Source organism: Schistocerca gregaria, chromosome 8 (assembly GCF_023897955.1).
Source record: "Schistocerca gregaria isolate iqSchGreg1 chromosome 8, iqSchGreg1.2, whole genome shotgun sequence".
Classification (NCBI taxonomy): Eukaryota; Metazoa; Arthropoda; class Insecta; order Orthoptera; family Acrididae; genus Schistocerca; species Schistocerca gregaria.
In genome coordinates, this window is record NC_064927.1 from 210,939,411 (window position 1) to 210,959,248 (window position 19,838).

The following is a 19,838-nucleotide window of genomic DNA, read 5'->3' on the forward strand; positions in this document are numbered from 1 at the left end:
CCTGAAAGTTAATTTTACATTGTGAATATTCTTGGTCATATTTTCGTGTTTTGAGACTTGCGAACTTCTTATTATTACGTAGTCAATTGTAGCTTTCAGTTCCAACTGTAGGAGCGCAGATTCGTATTCCATATGAGCGTTTTGTCTCTCTGGACCTCTTCGGTTGAAGAGTTACTGTGTAATGTATTCATGTAAGTATGGTTGTGTATAGACGTTAATGTGCTTTCCTAGTGTTTTAAAATTGGTCTTTTCCTTCGTTTGAACAGACCATCTTCTCTTGAAGGGGCGATAATAAGTCGAAAGTAGTAATGGAACCATCTGCGTGACTTTTGGCTGAAGTAAGTGATAAAATAACTTAGCAAAGTAGTTGAAAATTTGAAATACCGTTAAAAATTGTGTCAACAATTTTAAAACGCTTAAACAAAGTGTACCAGAAATTTAATGTTTCCTGAATATTTTAGCCCTGTTTTCCACATTATTTTTCAGTGTATATGATGTAATGAAGAAACAGTGGTGTTTCTAAATACTACCTATGAACAACATCGGAAGGAGTACGGAAACAGACTTACATAAAAATTGGTTTTAAAGCGGTAAACGTGACGGATTTTCGTGAAATTCAGTTAGGGGTATAGTGCCTAGTTTCGGCCTCTTAAGCCAAAAGTGATATAAAACTTTAGCTATTGTTTTTAAATAAGGAATAAGAGCATAAACCTTTTCTTGATCCTCTGTTTTTAGTGTAAAACTGTGTAAAAGAGATATCTGCCCAAACATCACAAAGAAAGAAAAGATTTTCTACCACTTACATTTCGAGATATTAAGAAAACTGCCGAGTAATATCGGCCACTCTACAAAATATGTAACCTTAAATAAAAAAAAGGTGTTCTCGTGGTACACGAACAAATTACTCTGTTTTGTTTTCTCAGGTTCTATAACAGTTGCGTTCGAAATTTCTTATTTGTGGTGACTAGTTCGGCTTACATTGCTCATTCTCAAACCATAGCCTTCGTTTTAAACGTTAGCACATTTCCCCCACTTTACAGACATACAGCAGCCATAAAAGGTATTTTACATGTACAGAATAGTAATGTGCATTCAGGCTCCATTAACACGAGAAAGACAAGTAGCGAAAGCTCCTGCCAAAAATACGTGGTATCATATGCAACAGCGACAGAACCTCAATGGAAATAATAGTGTTTACTAATCAACGTTGCTAGTGTTCGCTCCTACGTTACGTTGGAACTTCAGAAATTACTCTGTACATATATCAAATGTACAGGATAATTAAAACAACAGATGGTTAAAAACCTGTCAACTTGTGGCTGATTGAACTAACACATCAAACTTGTGGGAAGAGGTTTTCTGTTACACATTTCTGGGTGCTCCATTCATAAAGTTTTGATAGAAATCATGGTCTACCAGTTTCTTTTAACTGTTAAATTTTCTGCCACATCGTAATCTAATTTTTTGAACTCAATCTTATCTAACGGCATTAACCTGGAATCTAAATCTCACATGTCTGCTACAAGCATTTCTTCGTAATTTTCTTCAAATTTTGGCTAGAAAAAACCCACCTGAGACGTCCCTCCAATGATTGTAATCCTCTTTTCAATGGACTAATAAAAACATTATCGACAACAGAGCCCGCCCAGATAGCCGCACGGTCTAACGCGCTTCTTCCCGAGCGGGAACGGTGCCGGATCCCGGTACGAATCCAACCGGCGGATTAGTGGCGAGGTCCTCTGTGCCGGCCAGCCTGTAGATGGTTTTTAAGGCAGTTTTCCATCTACCTAGGCGAATACGGGCTAGTTCCCCTTGTTTCGCCTCAGTTACACTGTGTCTGCGATTGCTGCGCAAAGACTGTTTCCACGTACGCGTACACCATAATCATTCTACCATGCAATGATTTGGGGTCACACTCGTCCGGTACGAGACGTTCCCGTGGATCCACCGAGGGTCGAACTGCACAGTAACCCTGGGTCCGGTGTGTGGCGGCGGTTTGGTGGGTGGAGTGCTGTTGCCTGTTGTGGGGTTATGAACCACTGACGGCTACGGCGGGACGGAACCTCTTCGTCGTTTCTAGGTAGCCGGTTTAATGCATACATACATCATCAAGAGCACTTTCTATCGTTCCGTCTTCTAAAACATTTGAAATCACTTACTTTAATGTAATCTCAGACCCCTCCCTTTGACCCTCACCGCCATGCTTTTTCCTCAACCTTGATGTCGTGCCTTAAAAGCAAAACAAAGAAAACATTTACACGGCCCATACCATCCGACTTTGATATCGCTCATTTACCCTCCTGCCATTGAACACGGCGCAAACAGATTCAGGCTTGAGTGAGCGGAATTTCACTATTACAACTGCATCTATATGAGACTACTTAAATATTTTTACTAGTATAACATTGCTTCTCACCCTTAAAGGTACAAACCAATGCGGTAAATTACACCGTTCTGGAAACACAAACTACAAGGTCTATCAAATGCGCTTTATTCCAAGTATTGTATGTTTCCGCTGTTTTGCGGAAAACTGTCCGCTGGTTCGCTACTGTGAGCAGACAGAAGCGTTTGTGTCTAATGATATTCGAATTGTTGTACATTATTCCATTATGTCGTCATCAGTAGATTACATAAGATTGGATTTAGTTTTCGTTCCATATCCCCAAAAATGAGATGATTCTCGTGGTTGTGGAAGTCAGGAAGCAGATCATAAAAAAACATAAAACATTTGAGTATAACACTCCCTCTCCTAATCATGTCAGGAGTTTGTCAAAATGTGTGATTACATTACAGCACACTGGTGCTGCTAATATTTACAGAATCAATACGTCGTCACAATGAAACATAGTTTTAATAAATTTATCATACACAAAATGCCAGATCAAGTGCTGTCAGAACTGAAATCTAACAGCTGAAGATGGTCTAACAGTCCAGTGAGAACAGAATCCATAATACGGGCTCGAGCGTCCTCGGAATGTACCATTCAGGTCTGATTGCTCGGTGCCATTCGTTGTGCGCCACTAAGCGCATTTCGTGAGCAGAGTACAAAATGTAAAAATATTAGCTACACGAAAGATTAAAAACAACTCATTACAGTTTGTAGGTTTGCACACTGATCACATTTTCACTCATACTCATAATAAAATTTATCTTATTTGAAATAACAACATAGAAATTTCGCAACAGCTGTAATTGCTGCCACAATGTACAAAATTCTGCAAAGGACTTGTTTCAAAGCCATGTGTGCGAAATTCAACTGCTGTATTACGCCACTTAACAACCGGTCGAGAGAGATGGAGCTTCCCTCCTCAAATTTCTCTGAAACGTATCGAAAGAATCGGTCCTTCGATTTGTCAGAAGCGTTTAGACAGTGGGTCTCACACGTATGAATAGAAATTCCTAATTTCAGTGTATGCCAGCGATTCCATCTTGTCCGAACGGCTCCAGCTCCATACATTTTGATCTAGATTTTTTTTTCCAGGAACGGAAGCTTAGTGTACTAAAGCCTGCCTCAGGAATTGCTATCGAGAGACTGCCGACTAGTACAGTAAATTTCGTCCGAAACTGTGCGAAGCAAGATTTGGGCTCCCCTTGTAAGGTACATTTCTGTATTTATCTATATTAACTCTGCATTCTAAGGAATGACGTGCAGTAATTAATACGATGCTGCTTTTTGAGAGGGTGCCATAATGTGTTACGTCAAATAACGGCACGAATCTTACTACTGAACGATTGAAGAGTACTCCCATAACCTTGATCGCCAAATCAAGCGCTAAGTTTCCACACACTGTTCCGACGACGAACTTGGAGTATTATTGAGGTTACCCTGTTGGTTAGTATTATATTTAGTTTGTGCGTTTACAGGAAATTCGTACAAATTTACTAGTACATACAATGGTTATTGGCGGGTGAAAAAACAAAGAAAAAAAAGAATCCGAAGGTGACCGCTTATGGAACCTGTACATGGCGCGTCGATATCCGCGGACACCGACTCCCATGTGCATGGCATGTTTTGTCGTATTGTGTAGATATCGCTCTCTGTTGAATCTTCTGCGTGTGGACGTATCATATTCATCTCAGGCCTTGAATGATCAGCTGCGGGCCGGATCGTGGATGATGCTCTGCAAGAAGTTCAAAAAGTATCGACTGTACTTAAGGTTGTTGACAATAGCACAATGACGATCGTTTAAATAGTTCCAGAAACCCATGAGATCTATGACATCACCTTTCTAAACAAATAATGAATCGCGTGGTCTCTGATGCGAGTGAGGGCATTGTCTTTCGTCCCCGGATATCCATTAGACCACCATGGTCGACACATACAGAAACAGTTCACCCACAGAAAAATGGTTCAAATGGCTCTGAGCACTATGGGACTCAACTGCTGTGGTCATCAGTCCCCCGGAACTTAGAACTACCAAAACCTAACTAACCTAAGGACATCACACACATCCATGCCCGAGGCAGGATTCGAACCTGCGACCGTAGCAGTCGCACGGTTCCGGACTGCGCGCCTAGAACCGCGAGACCACCGCGGCCGGCCTCACCCACAGATTTTGCTCTCACACATTATAATTATTTACACCACTCAGGAACCGTAGCTCTTAGCGTCTGACATAAAAATTTCAACTTGATACATCTCTCCGTTCCTGAGAAAAGCGGTCTTAACAGTCAGACAAAAAGGCGGACAACAAAGCGCTGTTATCGACAACTTAGGTGAGGAATCCTGTAAAGAGGTTCGTTTCATAATTATCTGACTAATACGGTTCCTCATGAAAGTCAAGATTAAAAAGCCTTATATGAAATAATTTTCATCAATGTTTGTGCATTATATATTGGAGCTCATACCAAAGACTGATATCCAATATTTCTGTATTTGAAGTAATTTGTTTCGTTAATTAATCCCAACTGCAGATGAAGAACTTATTATCGTTGCTTCCAGAATCTAAAAACTGTTATCTTTAATTACTAATCTTTGTTTCCGTTACTAGCACTATTATTAGGTATGTCCCTGAAATTACATTTTTACGGGTTAGTTAATCTTAAAATCTTCTTTCGGTTTCCAGTGTGACATGAGAGGACCTGTAAATGCGACTAAACTAAATTGCTTTGCAGCTCAGTGAGTTACCTAAGTCAGCTTAATACACTGAAGCCTAGAGTGCCATAACACGTTGGAAAGGAAAGAAAAATGGCCAAACATAAGTTACAATTCTGTCACAATTTAAAATGGCCCGTAACAACCACTACGACACATAGAACCTTGAATTGTAGGAAAAAATAGCTTTAAAGAAGGTAAGAGATTTTTAGTTATCATTATTGACAAACTTAAATTTTATAAACGCACGCTGCAATTGTAACCTCGCACAGCACTGGTTGGAATCATATAATCCTATTGCATTGTTTTTCAGTCTTTTAGGCCTCTGATTTTTATTTGATTATCTATGTACATTGTGTATCAAGGTCATTAACTACTTCATAGTAACGAAGTAACTTCAAATATACGGACGCAGTGTCTCGTTTCTTTCCCACTTGAGTACACCAGTGCTAAAGTACATAATAATTTTTTGTATTTATATAGTGAAGGAAATATTAAGCATTATTGGGGATTTTTTTTCACAGATTGCTCTGTGAACCTACTGGAAATGTTACTCCTCACGATTTAGGTACTGTGGTCCAGACAATCTTGACCTTGTACCTCGTCGAACAGATGCCTGGCGTCCATACGTTTCGGCATTTGGTGTTGCGGCAGTGCTGCTGGGATAAGTTAGGTGCCAGACGAGTTACGGCCGGCGATTTTCGTTTACCTCACTGAGTCACGTGACGCACACGCTTTCAGATGAATCTTAGTTATTGCTTCCCAATGAGAGAAAGGAAGAGTATGCATGTGCCCAGCTCGCTACATTGGTATTTATCGTACCCTATGTCAGTAGTGTTGTAGTTTCTTGCAGGTTCCAGGCAGTCATCGCGTCTGTTATTTGTTCATACTGCTTACTTTACCTCGGCGTATGGACCTGATAATTCTGTTGTTTACGAACGAACCTGCATATCTTTCTTCACAGAAAAGACGTCCAAACGCTTTGCGAACAGTATGTTGATAATACTGTATGTAGGCTGTTTAGGTTTTTGTATTCGTAACGCCACGTAGCGCTCTGTATGAAAAACACTGGCTGTGCTGTGTGCAGTCTGTGGCTAGTTTGCATTGTTGTCTGCCATTGTAGTGTTGGGCAGCTTGATGTTAACAGCGCGTAGCGTTGCGCAATTGGAGGTGAGCCGCCAGCAGTGCTGGATGTGGGGAGAGAGATGGCGGAGTTTTGAAATTTTTAAGACTGGATGTCATCAACTGCTATATATATTATGACTATTAAGGTAAATACATTGTTTGTTCTCTATCAAAATCTTTGATTTACTAACTATTCCTATCAGTAGTTAGTGGCTTCAGTAGTTTGAATCTTTTATTTAGCTGGCAGTAGTGGCGCTCGCTGTATTGCAGTAGTTCGAGTAACGAAGATTTTTGGTGAGGTAAGAGATATGTGAAAGGTATAGGTTACTGTTAGTCATTGCCATTCTTTTGTAGGGATTATTGAAAGTCAGATTGCGTTGCGCTAAAAAAAAATTGTGTGTCAGTTTAAGCACAGTCTTGTATAAGTTTTCTAAGGGGACGTTTCATATGTCGACCCTTAGCCGAGGATACCTCACAAGAATCGTCTGCTTTTTCTTGTAGTTTGTGTAATTAGTGTAGATTTTGTTTATTGCTAGCGCATAATTGTAGAGAGAATCTCCTTTGTTGTTGCAGTATTTCATTGTTGTACAGTAAAATAGGTGTGCACGCGTGTAAATTTGCACCAAGTGTTTCGCAGCGGCGCTTGCAATTAACTAGATATTATTTTCAGTGCTATGTTAATGTGTTCTCTTATTTTTGCTCTTCAAATTGTGTTTTTATGTGTTGTCGTGTGAAATATTGTGACAATAATATCGTGGGAAAAACCTAAAACTGAGAAATGCAGTGTGTTAGCGCCACCATGTAATGAATTAACTAATGCTCAAAGTAGTAATTTGCTAATTGTGCATAGGGAAATGGAACGGGCTGCAAATAATGGTGTAGGCAGTGAAACAGTGAACAGGGAAGCATTATCAATCGATCGGTCGGCAACAGCTCGCCACAGGATTCCGAAATGACAGGACACAATCTTGCAAATACTGTAGATTCAGATTTTGCCTCCTCATCGTTTTCTCAAATAAATCAAGACACTTTTTCTGCTTTTTAAAATGCGAATATTGCCGGTTCAAATGTACTGCTCAATAGCACTGAGGAACACGTTTCAGACACCAGTGCACTGTTATTACAGCTAATGCAACAAATGGGACAAAGCCTACAAAAGTTAGACACAACGCTTGAACAAAATCAGAAACAAATGGGACAAAATATTCAAAAGTTAGACACAATGGAACAAAAGCTTCCAATGTTAGACACAATGGAACAGAAGCTTCAAACGTTAGACTCAGCGGAACATACACTTGAAGTAATACGTGAAGATTTAACTACTGAGTTACATAAAATCGAATCGAAATGTCAAAAAGTCTGTAATGACGTACAATCACAAATTTGTGAGTATTTCCAACCTATTTTTTCGCTGCATGAAAATACATTGCAGAATCACGAATGAGCCATAAAAGAACCGCAAACTATTGTTCATGAAAATCATGAGAGCTAAAATTGACTCAGTTGCATCTACCGATTCGGTTACGCAACTTGCAAAAACTCAGGAACACTTAAAGGACACAGTAGATACGATTTAAACACAAATGGACACTCTGAAATTTGGTTCAGAAAAACACACTGAGGAAATAAGTACACTATCGGAGAAAGTAGCCGAACTTTCGGATCATTCAAACAAAATCAGAATCAAATTAATACGCAACACCAAAGAGAAATCCGGGAAGTACAAGATCAGCTGACACAGGTAATACAAGAATTATGTATTTCAGAGGACACTCGCGCTCTAACACGGGAAGAGGGACTTAGAAATACGGAAAAGCTACAAAATAATAACACAGGGCATTTCGGAAATTATGAAAGAAATTGGCAAGGTGCACCGAATTTTGCGATGGAACCGCCGACACGAAGTAGCAATGGCCTATATGCGACTCGCCGACATGATGATTTTGACTACAAGATGTTTATTACTACACGTAAATTCAAAACATTTAAGAATTCCGGCAACGACATTTATCTACAAGCGTGGCTTCCTCAGTTCTATCATTGTTTTCCTCCCAACTGGTCTTTAGAGCACAGATTAGAATTTATGTGTGGCTATTTAGAGAATGACCTAGCTGTAAGAATGCGATCGGTCATTCACGATTGCCACAGTGAAGGATAATTTTATCATGCCTTCCTCTCAGCATATTGACCTCAAGCTACACAAGACCGACTAAAACATAGCATCATAATGATGAAACATTTCGAACAATCTGAATTTTCCAGTCTTGTGAAATATTTTGAAGACATGTTGCACAAGAATCAGTACCTGTCAAACCCATACAGCCTCTCAGAACTCATCCGCATTTGTTTAATAAAATTACCTGAACATTTACGACATATTATTTTGGCAGGACGTTGCAAAGACGACATTGAAGCTTTCCAGGGACTTTTACAAGAATTGGAAATTGACACTGACAATCGCGGAATGCGAAGACAGGAGCACATCAATTACTGGTCACATCCGTCACAATTCCGCGACGACAAAAGAAGTAATAACTAGACACGACAAGGCTATTCTTACAAAGTAAATCGTGAACAAAACAGACACCACCCACATGGCAACCGCTGGCAGAGTAATAGTTACAGAGAAAGATCACTTTTCCATAGTAATGAATGTGACAGAGACAACCATAGAAACAGACAATATGGGAATCAAAATAATTATTATCAAGGGAGGCAGAATAACTTCAGACGCAACGGTCCACCATGCAGTTACGATTCCGGGAGAAATTCTCCACCACATGACCGACAAACGAGAAACTATGTAAACTACCTACAAAACGACAGACCTGAATTCCGTCAGAACTGGCGAGCTTCAAATAGGGCAGGGCCTTCTCGTCAGGGTGAATTTGTAGAAGTTAGGTCTCCTAATCCCAATAACGACGCACGCCAACAAAGAGACACACAATGACTCGCACCGCAGGCAGCCACGTGCGCCGGCTGGCTCAGCGAAAAACAATATAGACGCTAACCTTGAAAAAAATTTTAGCATTCCTTACCGACATATTCAACATGATAATTGCTGTGAAGTTTAAACTCTGTCCACTAGGAAGATTAAAGGATTGCACTACATTTCACATGTAAATCCATTTATTGAGTGATGTTGTTGTTGTTGTCTTCAGTCCTGAGACTGGTTTGATGCAGCTCTCCATGCTACTCTATCCTGTGCAAGCTTTTTCATCTCCCAGTACCTACTGCAACCTACATCCTTCTGAATCTGCTTAGTGTACTCATCTCTCGGTCTCCCTCTACGATTTTTACCCTCCACGCTGCCCTCCAATGCTAAATTTGTGATCCCTTGATGCCTCAAAACATGTCCTACCAACCGATCCCTTCTTCTAGTCAAGTTGTGCCACAAACTTCTCTTCTCCCCAATCCTATTCAATACCTCCTCATTAGTTACGTGATCTATCCACCTTGTCTTCAGTCTTCTTCTGTAGCACCACATTTCGAAAGCTTCTATTCTCTTCTTGTCCAAACTAGTTATCGTCCATGTTTCACTTCCATACATGGCTACACACCAAACAAATACTTTCAGAAACGACTTCCTGATACATAAATCTATATTCGATGTTAACAAATTTCTCTTCTTCAGAAACGATTTCCTTGCCATTGCCAGTCTACATTTTATATCCTCTCTACTTCGACCATCATCAGTTATTTTACTTCCTACATAGCAAAACTCCTTTACTACTTTAAGTGTCTCATTTCCTAATCTAATTCCCTCAGCATCACCCGATTTAATTTGACTACATTCCATTATCCTCGTTTTGCTTTTGTTAATGTTCATCTTATATCCTCCTTTCAAGACACTGTCCATTCCGTTCAACTGCTCTTCCAAGTCCTTTGCCGTCTCTGATAGAATTACAATGTCATCGGCGAACCTCAAAGTTTTTACTTCGGCTCCATGAATTTTAATACCTACTCCATATTTTTCTTTTGTTTCCTTTACTGCTTGCTCAATATACAGATTGAATAACATCGGGGAGAGGCTACAACCCTGTCTCACTCCTTTCCCAACCACTGCTTCCCTTTCATGCCCCTCGACTCTTATTACTGCCATCTGGTTTCTGTACAAATTATAAATAGCCTTTCGCTCCCTGTATTTTACCCCTGCCACCTTTAGAATTTGAAAAAGAGTATTCCAGTCTACATTGTCAAAAGCTTTCTCTAAGTCTACAAATGCTAGAAACGTAGGTTTGCCTTTTCTTAATCTTTCTTCTAAGATAAGTCGTAAGGTCAGTATTGCCTCACGTGTTCCAACATTTCGACGGAATCCAAACTGATCCTCCCCGAGGTCTGCATCTACCAGTTTTTCCATTCGTCTGTAAAGAATTCGCGTTAGTATTTTGCAGCCGTGGCTTATTAAACTGATAGTTCGGTAATTTTCACATCTGTCAGCACCTGCTTTCTTTGGGATTGGAATTATTATATTCTTCTTGAAGTCTGAGGGTATTTCGCCTGTCTCATACATCTTGCTCACCAGCTGGTAGAGTTTTGTCATGACTGGCTCTCCCAAGGCCGTCAGTAGTTATAATGGAATGTTGTCTACTCCGGGGGCCTTGTTTCGACTCAGGTCTTTCAGTGCTCTGTCAAACTCTTCACGCAGTATCGTATCTCCCATTTCGTCTTCATCTACATCCTCTTCTATTTCCATAATATTGTCCTCAAGTACATCGCCCTTGTATAAACCTTCTATATACTCCTTCCACCTTTCTGCCTTCCCTTCTTTGCTTAGAACTGGTCTGCCATCTGAGCTCTTGATATTCATACACGTGGTTCTCTTCTCTCCAAAGGTCTCTTTAATTTTCCTGTAGGCTGTATCTATCTTACCCCTAGTGAGATAAGCTTCTACATCCTTACATTTGTCCTCTAGCCATCCCTGTTTAGCCATTTTGCATTTCCTATCGATCTCATTTTTGAGACGTTTGTATTCCTTTTTGCCTGCTTCATTTACTGCATTTTTATATTTTCTCCTTTCATCAATTAAATTCAATATTTCTTCTGTTACCCAAGGATTTCTAGCAGCCCTCGTCTTTGTACCTACTTTATCCTCTGCTGCCTTCACTACTACATCCCTCAGAGCTACCCATTCTTCTTCTACTGTATTTCTTTCCCCTATTCCTGTCAATTGTTCCCTTATGCTCTCTCTGAAACTCTGTACAACCTCTGGTTCTTTCAGTTTATCCACGTCCCATCTCTTTAATTTCTCACATTTATGCAGTTTCTTCAGTTTTAATCTACAGGTCATAACCAATAGATTGTGGTCAGAGTCCACATCTGCCCCTGGAAATGTCTTACAACTTAAAACCTGGTTCCTAAATCTCTGTCTTACCATTATATAATCTATCTGATACCTTTTAGTATCTCCAGGGTTCTTCCATGTATACAACCGTGCCTTTTAACTTAGTCTTTCCTATAAAATTTTTCACTTCACATTACTAGTACTCTTTGTCAGACTTAGAAACTGTTAACATGTAACTATGTTTTAAAGTTAACTATCCAGTCTAGAACCTAGGGAACATATTTAGACAGTCATTACAAATGAGTTGTTATAGTGAACAGATGACACAGTGTTATTGTGTGTATACATTCTTGCTTGTTAGCTGCACAATTACGTAACGACTATCAGGCTTACATACTTAGAACACATAACAGTACTGCTAATGAGATTTTACTGCAACATTTTTGTTTACTTGAAAATACATTATAAATTTAAAGTGCTTACTGTGAGATACCAGATGACACAGTGGTTAGTTTATTTGATAGCTACACGATTATATCATGACGCTACTAATATGTGACACAATTTACATTGCTACTTTTGCGGTGTATCTGTTTTATATCTGCACAGTTTTTCTGAATTCTTCTGGAAAGTAAAACATATTTTAGTAGTAACTTTTGTGGTATAGCTACAATGAGACAGCCTTTTCTGTAGCACAACAATACATTACAGCACAGTACTTTCTTCATCACGGCAATAAACGAAATGACTAAGATATCTATACGCAAAGCAGTTCACTTTTGTTTATCATGAAGTAAGTTCATTGACTTCTGCAGAACTTAGCTTTCGGAGGACGATAACTACGACACTTCCACAGAATAATCTTACAGCAATACGTACATTTAGCGCAAAAGGACACGTGTTTGAGTGATTAATTTTATACTTAAAACATTTATTTTTAAAGATTTTTGAATTACAATGATACAAAGGTTTTCCCTGATACATTTCATTCCATTGCTGTAGTCTGTAACACCTCAGGGTATAAATACATTAATCCTCAGGAGGGTATACGCTTACTTTGTGTGCTATGTGTTTGGCAAGCACAAGGAGTCCTAGCTAATATGGTATTTGCTTATACAACATTACGCATCGGTACCATATTTCTCTAACATATAATTACACAGCTAACTGATCATTTAACTGAGAGAGACAAACATTTTTTTTACTACGTCAGTGACACATGTTTATGCAATTACACAGTTGGATAACTTCACACTTACGAAATTGTATTTTGTCTGTACTTTGTTCATATTTTCGGAACCATTGTGGTACTATGAGAGCTTTGAATGATGTATTTGGTGTGGGATCATGATTTTTAAAGTACGCTTGAGGTAGAAGACACTATTGAAATGAGCAGAGAATTTTTTTAGGTTTTGAAATTATTGGAGGAAGCTACGACGATTTTGAGAATTGACTGAGATGTTATGATATTATTACCATGACAATGTGTATTATGCTGTTGCGGTATATTTATGATCAATAAGCTGATGCTATATGAGTTATTTGATTATGCTACGTATCTGTTATGATGAAATATTGAAGAAGTGTCGACGAATAAGGTAAGGAATAATGAGTAGAGGTTAGGGACTCTGGTTTGTGAAAAAGGTTGTTGGAAATCAAGAATCGTACTTTAAGAGTTATGAAATGTATGTAAATGGGTGCATGTATTACAATGCCGACGAAGCTTTTTTGGACACTGTTATATCAATAGGATTTTGTTTCTACAGATTTGTAACGCAAATTCTTGACCTGTGAAATGTTTTATATGAGCCTGCCACTGTAGCGGAAACTGGTGTCGTAAATATTTCGGTAAGAACGTTAAGTGACCACCTTCATGTAATGCGTCATGGGCACCCAGCTGCGTGACAGTCGCCTGGAAACAAACCATTAGTGTGTGCCTTTCAGAGGCACAGGTGAAAAAAAAGAGGCCATTATCCTAGCTATTGACATTCCTTTCTAGAAAGAATCGCAAATAAGACACGCTCAAACTTGAAAACATATTATTATACTGTGGAGCTCTTAACTTATGATATTTACTAAAATGCCTAATGGAAGGATGAGAAACATTTCACAGCTATTGTCTTGCTAGTTGAGAGAAATGCCATATGGCTTGCTTTATGTATTTATTTACTCATTTTGTTATAATCTAGCTTCTAGCTGCACTGCAGCACTGGTTAAAATAAAATTTTATAGATGAACTAACATCACTATTTTCTGTCTACAGATCCAGTAAAGAATAATTTTATGATGTACCTTCGTAGAAAGGAGAGCAAAAATAAACATTTCCCTTCACAGGAATTGCAAAAATAATATTTTAACAGTTTGGTAACTTGTCTGCTATAGTAAGTCAAGGTGATGCATCACTCTAGTGTTAAGATGTGACATAGGTATTAGACATGGACATCTTTACTGTAATATTCTTTTTGTTTGAGCTTTGTCATGTTTAGATATAAGTTATTGCATTTGCTGATGCTGTTTGCCAGGCATAATGTTACTGAATTTGACTTTGTATTACTCTGTTAAGCCAGTTTTACTACAGATTTATTTTTTTTGGTTGCTGCACATTGCCTTGTATTAGTTGTAATATTGCATTTGCTTTGCTAATTTATGCTGCTTGCTTTGCCAATTTGCATTTTTTATCACAGGTGCTTGTGTTAATTGTTTTGCGCTGCTGCATTACCTCATCCCTTAGTTTAGCATCTGAGCTCAATAGATTTAAGTTAGCTTAAGATAGGATAGGATAAGAGAAGGAGTTGTGACGAATGGAAAGAAATGCATTGAGAAGCTATAAGAAAATGGTTTGGCCAAAAAAGTATTTTGAAAGAGGATATGAACAAAAAAAGTAGGACTTAGGGACAATAGGTTTAGGTAGGATTTTCCTGGAAATAAATGATGAGGTAAGATAATGGAAAACAAATAATGAGGTAAGAAATATGTGAAAATATAAATACAGAAAGCATGCTTGGATAGGATTTTTTTGGTGGAAACAAATGTTGAAATAAGACGAACGAACTGTATAATGAAGTTTTGGGTTGGACTGCAGTAACAAATGTTACACTGACAACAAACCCTGTCCTGTATTTTTGTGTTATTACACTATGTGAATTTGTGTTTTTCCTGTCTGTATGTGTCTAGCTAATAAGATTTATGATGTAGAATTTTTCTGATAAAATGTTATTTACTTTGTAAAGATGTTTAGACATCATTTGTTCTGTTTTGTTTTAATGCTCACATGTGAGGTTGATGTTTCGAAAGTTATTCAGACCTTTTATGTATTTGCAAATGTCATAATTCCTGTAACACTGATGTGTATGTTTATTTCTATTCTTTTGTAAAGCCACTATTACTACAAATGTTATCTGTATTGTTATGTTATTTAATGATGTATTTTCTACCTTTGTAATTGTATTGTTATGTTGTAAATTTATAATTGTATAGACACCAGTTCTTCAAATTAAGTGTCATTTCACTGCACACGTTTCTGTTGGTCATAATTTATGCACAGTACGTGAGCAGTTGGGACTGTTAGTGTTTGCACATGTGTTAATAATTCAGCAAGGGACTGGTTAACAGCATTGCTGGTTCTAAAGACAGTTAGAAAAAAAACTTTGTGAGTGCACAAGTGGTGGTTTATGGACTTGCTATATTCTCCACAAGACTCTTCCATGGTGATTGTGCACCTGCACAGTCGCAACAGTTGGCTGCTGGCCGTCTCTACAAGGACTACAGTGGTTTTGCATCTTTGATGACTCGCCAATACCATTATTTGTGTTTGCTCTATTGTGGCTCGTTACCTGTCTGCATGTCACGAGTCAGCACTGTCTTTCCGTTGGAAGGACAACGCTACTTCTTCAAGACTGCATGGAAATCCACTACTGCCTTGTGCATTTTCTTTTGCTGCTCAGACTTTGAGAAAAAAAACACTGCAATTTTACTGTGATGAATGATCAGGTCTGTCTTTATGGACTGTGAGAAAATTTTAGCTTCTGACCAACATTGTCTCAATAAGTGTGTGCAATTGATTTCTTTGTTATTGTAATTTTGAATTTTTTTAAAATTGTATTGGCCACTGGCCAAAATAATTTGTAAAATTTTTTGTGGGAAGCATGGGGGCTATGTAACTAGGCTGTTGAGGTTTTTATATTGGTAACGCCATATAGCGCTCTGTATGAAAATCACTGGCTGTCCTGTGTGCAGTCTGTGGCTAGTTTGCATTGTTGTCTGCCATTGTAGTGTTGGGTAGCTGGATGTTAACAGCACATAGCGTTGCGCAATTGGAGGTGAGCCGCCAGCAGTGCTGGATGTGGGGAGAGAGATGGCGGAGTTTTGAAATTTTTAAGACTGGATGTCATCAACTGCTATATACGAGGGTCAGTCAAAAAGTAATGCCTCCTATTTTTTTTCTACGTTTAATTGTCAGGAAATTTAAATGCAATTACATAGGTTGAAAACCACAACATTGAGGATCATTTTGTCATTTTTCAATGTTATCTCCGCCCATCTCTACAGTTTTGGTCCATCTTTGAACAAGGGCATGTATCCCAGCATGGTAAAAATCACAGCTCTGCTTCCTAAGCCATTGACGCACGGATGTTTTGACGGCCTCCTCATCTTCAAAATGAATCCCACGATGAGCTTCTTCTAGTGGCCCAAACAGATGGAAGTCTGATGGTGCCAGGTCAGGGCTGTATGGGGGATGAGGCAAAACTTCCCATCCAATTTTGACAATCTCGTCAGAGGTGTGACGACTGGTGTGTGGTCTTGCATTGTCATGCAAAAGAACAACATCTGCCATTGATTTTGTTGGGCGAACTCGCTGAAGACGTGCTTTAAGTTTTTTGAGGGTTGTGACGTATTGAACAGAATTTATTGTGCATCCCTGCTCCAAAAAATCAACCAGAATCACACCCTCTGTATCCCAGAAAACTGTTGCCAGAACTTTCCCTGCCGATCGCACAGTTTTGAATTTTTTCTTCCTCGGCGAGCTTGTGTGACGCCACTCCATTGACTGCCTCTTTGATTCGGGTTCAAAAAAATGCACCCATGTTTCGTCCCCGGTCACAATTTTTTTCAGAAACTCATCTCCCTCTAAACGGAAGCGCTGCAAGTGTTGGGAGGCTATTGTTTTCCTTGCCTCTTTATTCTGATCGGTTAACATTCTTGGAACCCACCGTGCACAAACTTTTGAGTACCCCAATTGTTCAATAATCGTGATCACACTGCCTTTACTAAGAGAAATAATGCGACACACTTCATCTGCAGTCACCCGACGGTCACCACGAATGATATCATCAACTTGCTGAATGTTGTGTGGAGTCACTGCACTCACCGGCCTGCCGCTCCGCTTTTCGTCAGTCAACGGTGTTTGCCCTTCAGCTTCCTTACAACGACGAACCCATCGTCTAACAGTGCTGACATCCACTGTCACAGCACCATACACCTTCTTCAGTCTTTCATGAATGCATATGGGCGTTTCACCTTCTGCATTCAAGAATTCAATCACACAACGCTGTCTCAAACGAACATCGATGTCGGCCATCTTACAAACTTCTGCTGTGCTGCCACCTGTTGACACAGAAAGTTACTACTGCAGTGGATTGCAGAAGAAGGTTTGAGGAATGGCGCCAAATTCAAATTTTTCACTTAACTTAATTTTTTTAAGTAGAAAAAAAATGGGAGGCATTACTTTTTGACCGACCCTCGTATATACACTCCTGGAAATTGAAATAAGAACAACGTGAATTCATTGTCCCAGGAAGGGGAAACTTTATTGACACATTCCTGGGGTCAGATACATCACATGATCACACTGACAGAACCACAGGCACATAGACACAGGCAACAGAGCATGCACAATGTCGGCACTAGTACAGTGTATATCCACCTTTCGCAACAATGCAGGCTGCTATTCTCCCATGGAGACGATCGTAGAGATGCTGGATGTAGTCCTGTGGAACGGCTTGCCATGCCATTTCCACCTGGCGCCTCAGTTGGACCAGCGTTCGTGCTGGACATGCAGACCGCGTGAGACGACGCTTCATCCAGTCCCAAACATGCTCAATGGGGGACAGATCCGGAGATCTTGCTGGCCAGGGTAGTTGACTTACACCTTCTAGAGCACGTTGGGTGGCACGGGATACATGCGGACGTGCTTTGTCCTGTTGGAACAGCAAGTTCCCTTGCCGGTCTAGGAATGGTAGAACGATGGGTTCGATGACGGTTTGGATGTACTGTGCACTATTCAGTGTCCCCTCGACGATCACCAGAGGTGTACGGCCAGTGTAGGAGATCGCTCCCTACACCATGATGCCGGGTGTTGGCCCTGTGTGCCTCGGTCGTATGCAGTCCTGATTGTGGCGCTCACCTGCACGGCGCCAAACACGCATACGACCATGATTGGCACCAAGGCAGAAGCGACTCTCACCGCTGAAGACGACACGTCTGCATTCGTCCCTCCATTCACGCTTGTTGCGACACCACTGGAGGCGGGCTGCACGATGTTGGGGCGTGAGCGGAAGACGGCCTAACGGTGTGCGGGACCGTAGCCCAGCTTCATGGAGACGGTTGCGAATGGTCCTCGCCGATACCCCAGGAGCAACAGTGTCCCTAATTTGCTGGGAAGTGGCGGTGCGGTTCCCTACGGCACTGCGTAGGATCCTACGGTCTTGGCGTGCATCCGTGTGTCGCTGCGGTCCGGTTCCAGGTCGACGGGCACGTGCACCTTCCGCCGACCACTGGCGACAACATCGATGTACTGTGGAGACCTCACGCCCCACGTGTTGAGCAATTCGGCGGTACGTCCACCCGGCCTCCCGCATGCCCACTATACGCCCTCGCTCAAAGTCCGTCAACTGCACATAGGGTTCACGTCCACGCTGTCGCCGCATGCTACCAGTGTTAAAGACTGCGATGGAGCTCCGTATGCCACGGCAAACTGGCTGACACTGACTGCGGCGGTGCACAAATGCTGCGCAGCTAGCGCCATTCGACGGCCAACACCGCGGTTCCTGGTGTGTCCGCTGTGCCGTGCGTGTGATCATTGCTTGTACAGCCCTCTCGCAGTGTCCAGAGAAAGTATGGTGGGTCTGACACACCGGTGTCAATGTGTTCTTTTTTCCATTTCCAGGAGTGTATTATGACTATTAAGGTAAATACATTGTTTGTTCTGTATCAAAATCTTTCATTTACTAACTATGCCTATCAGTAGTTAGTGGCTTCAGTAGTTTGAATCTTTTATTTAGCTGGCAGTAGTGGCGCTCGCTGTATTGCAGTAGTTCGAGTAACGAAGATTTTTGGTGAGGTAAGAGATATGTGAAAGGTATAGGTTAATGTTAGTCATTGCCATTCTTTTGTAGGGATTATTGAAAGTCAGATTGCGTTGCGCTAAAAAAAAATTGTGTGTCAGTTTAAGCACAGTCTTGTATAAGTTTTCTAAGGGGACATTTCATATGTCGACCCTTAGCCAAGGATACCTCACAAGAATCGTCTGCTTTTTCTTGTAGTTTGTGTAATTAGTGTAGATTTTGTTTATTGCTAGTGCATAATTGTAGAGAGAATCTCCTTTGTTGTTGCAGTATTTCATTGTTGTACAGTAAAACAGGTGTGACACGAATGTAAATTTGCACCAAGTATTTCGCAGCTGCGCTTGCAGTTAACTAGATATTATTTTCAGTGCTATGTTAATGTGTTCTCTTATTTTTGCTCTTCAAATTGTGTTTTTATGTGTTGTCGTGTGAAATATTGTGACAATAATGGCGTGTGAAAAACGAAATACTAGGCTCCAAAGTAAGCTGAGAAATGATAGTGAAGACGAAAGCAGTGTGTTAGCGCCATCATGTAATGAATTAACTAATGTTCAAAGTAGTAATTTGCTAATTGTGCATAGGGAAATGGAGCCTACTGCAAATAATGGTGTAGGGGACGTTTCAATACCAATAAATATCCATTTTCCGTATTTTTTTCGGAACTGTCACCTCTTGCTTGCGTCCTTACTGTTATAATGAAAATAAAGGCATTGTTTGCATTTGCCTGTGGCTCGTAGCGAAAGTTTTACAATTCACACTCCAAACTTAGTTTTCGAGTAAAAAGATTTCTTTACAATTATGTTGTCCAACAAACAACCTACTCATCTGCAATGTCACACGATTAGCGGTCTTTATTGGTTAACTAGCTTTCTCCCGGGGCTTCACCCACATATCCATTCAACACATACAGTGAACACACTTCCTCCTCTCCTTCTCTATGTCGAAGTCCTCCTGCCTCGGTCTGTCCTTCTCAGCCTCTATCCATCCATGT

General features: G+C 40.2%; 1 protein-coding gene across 1 annotated transcript in view; it reads right to left on the reverse strand.

Moving 5' to 3' along the window:
* Window positions 1-19,838, reverse strand: part of LOC126284147 (uncharacterized) — a 144,250-nt gene that overhangs the window by 106,849 nt on the left and 17,563 nt on the right. The window lies entirely within an intron of this gene.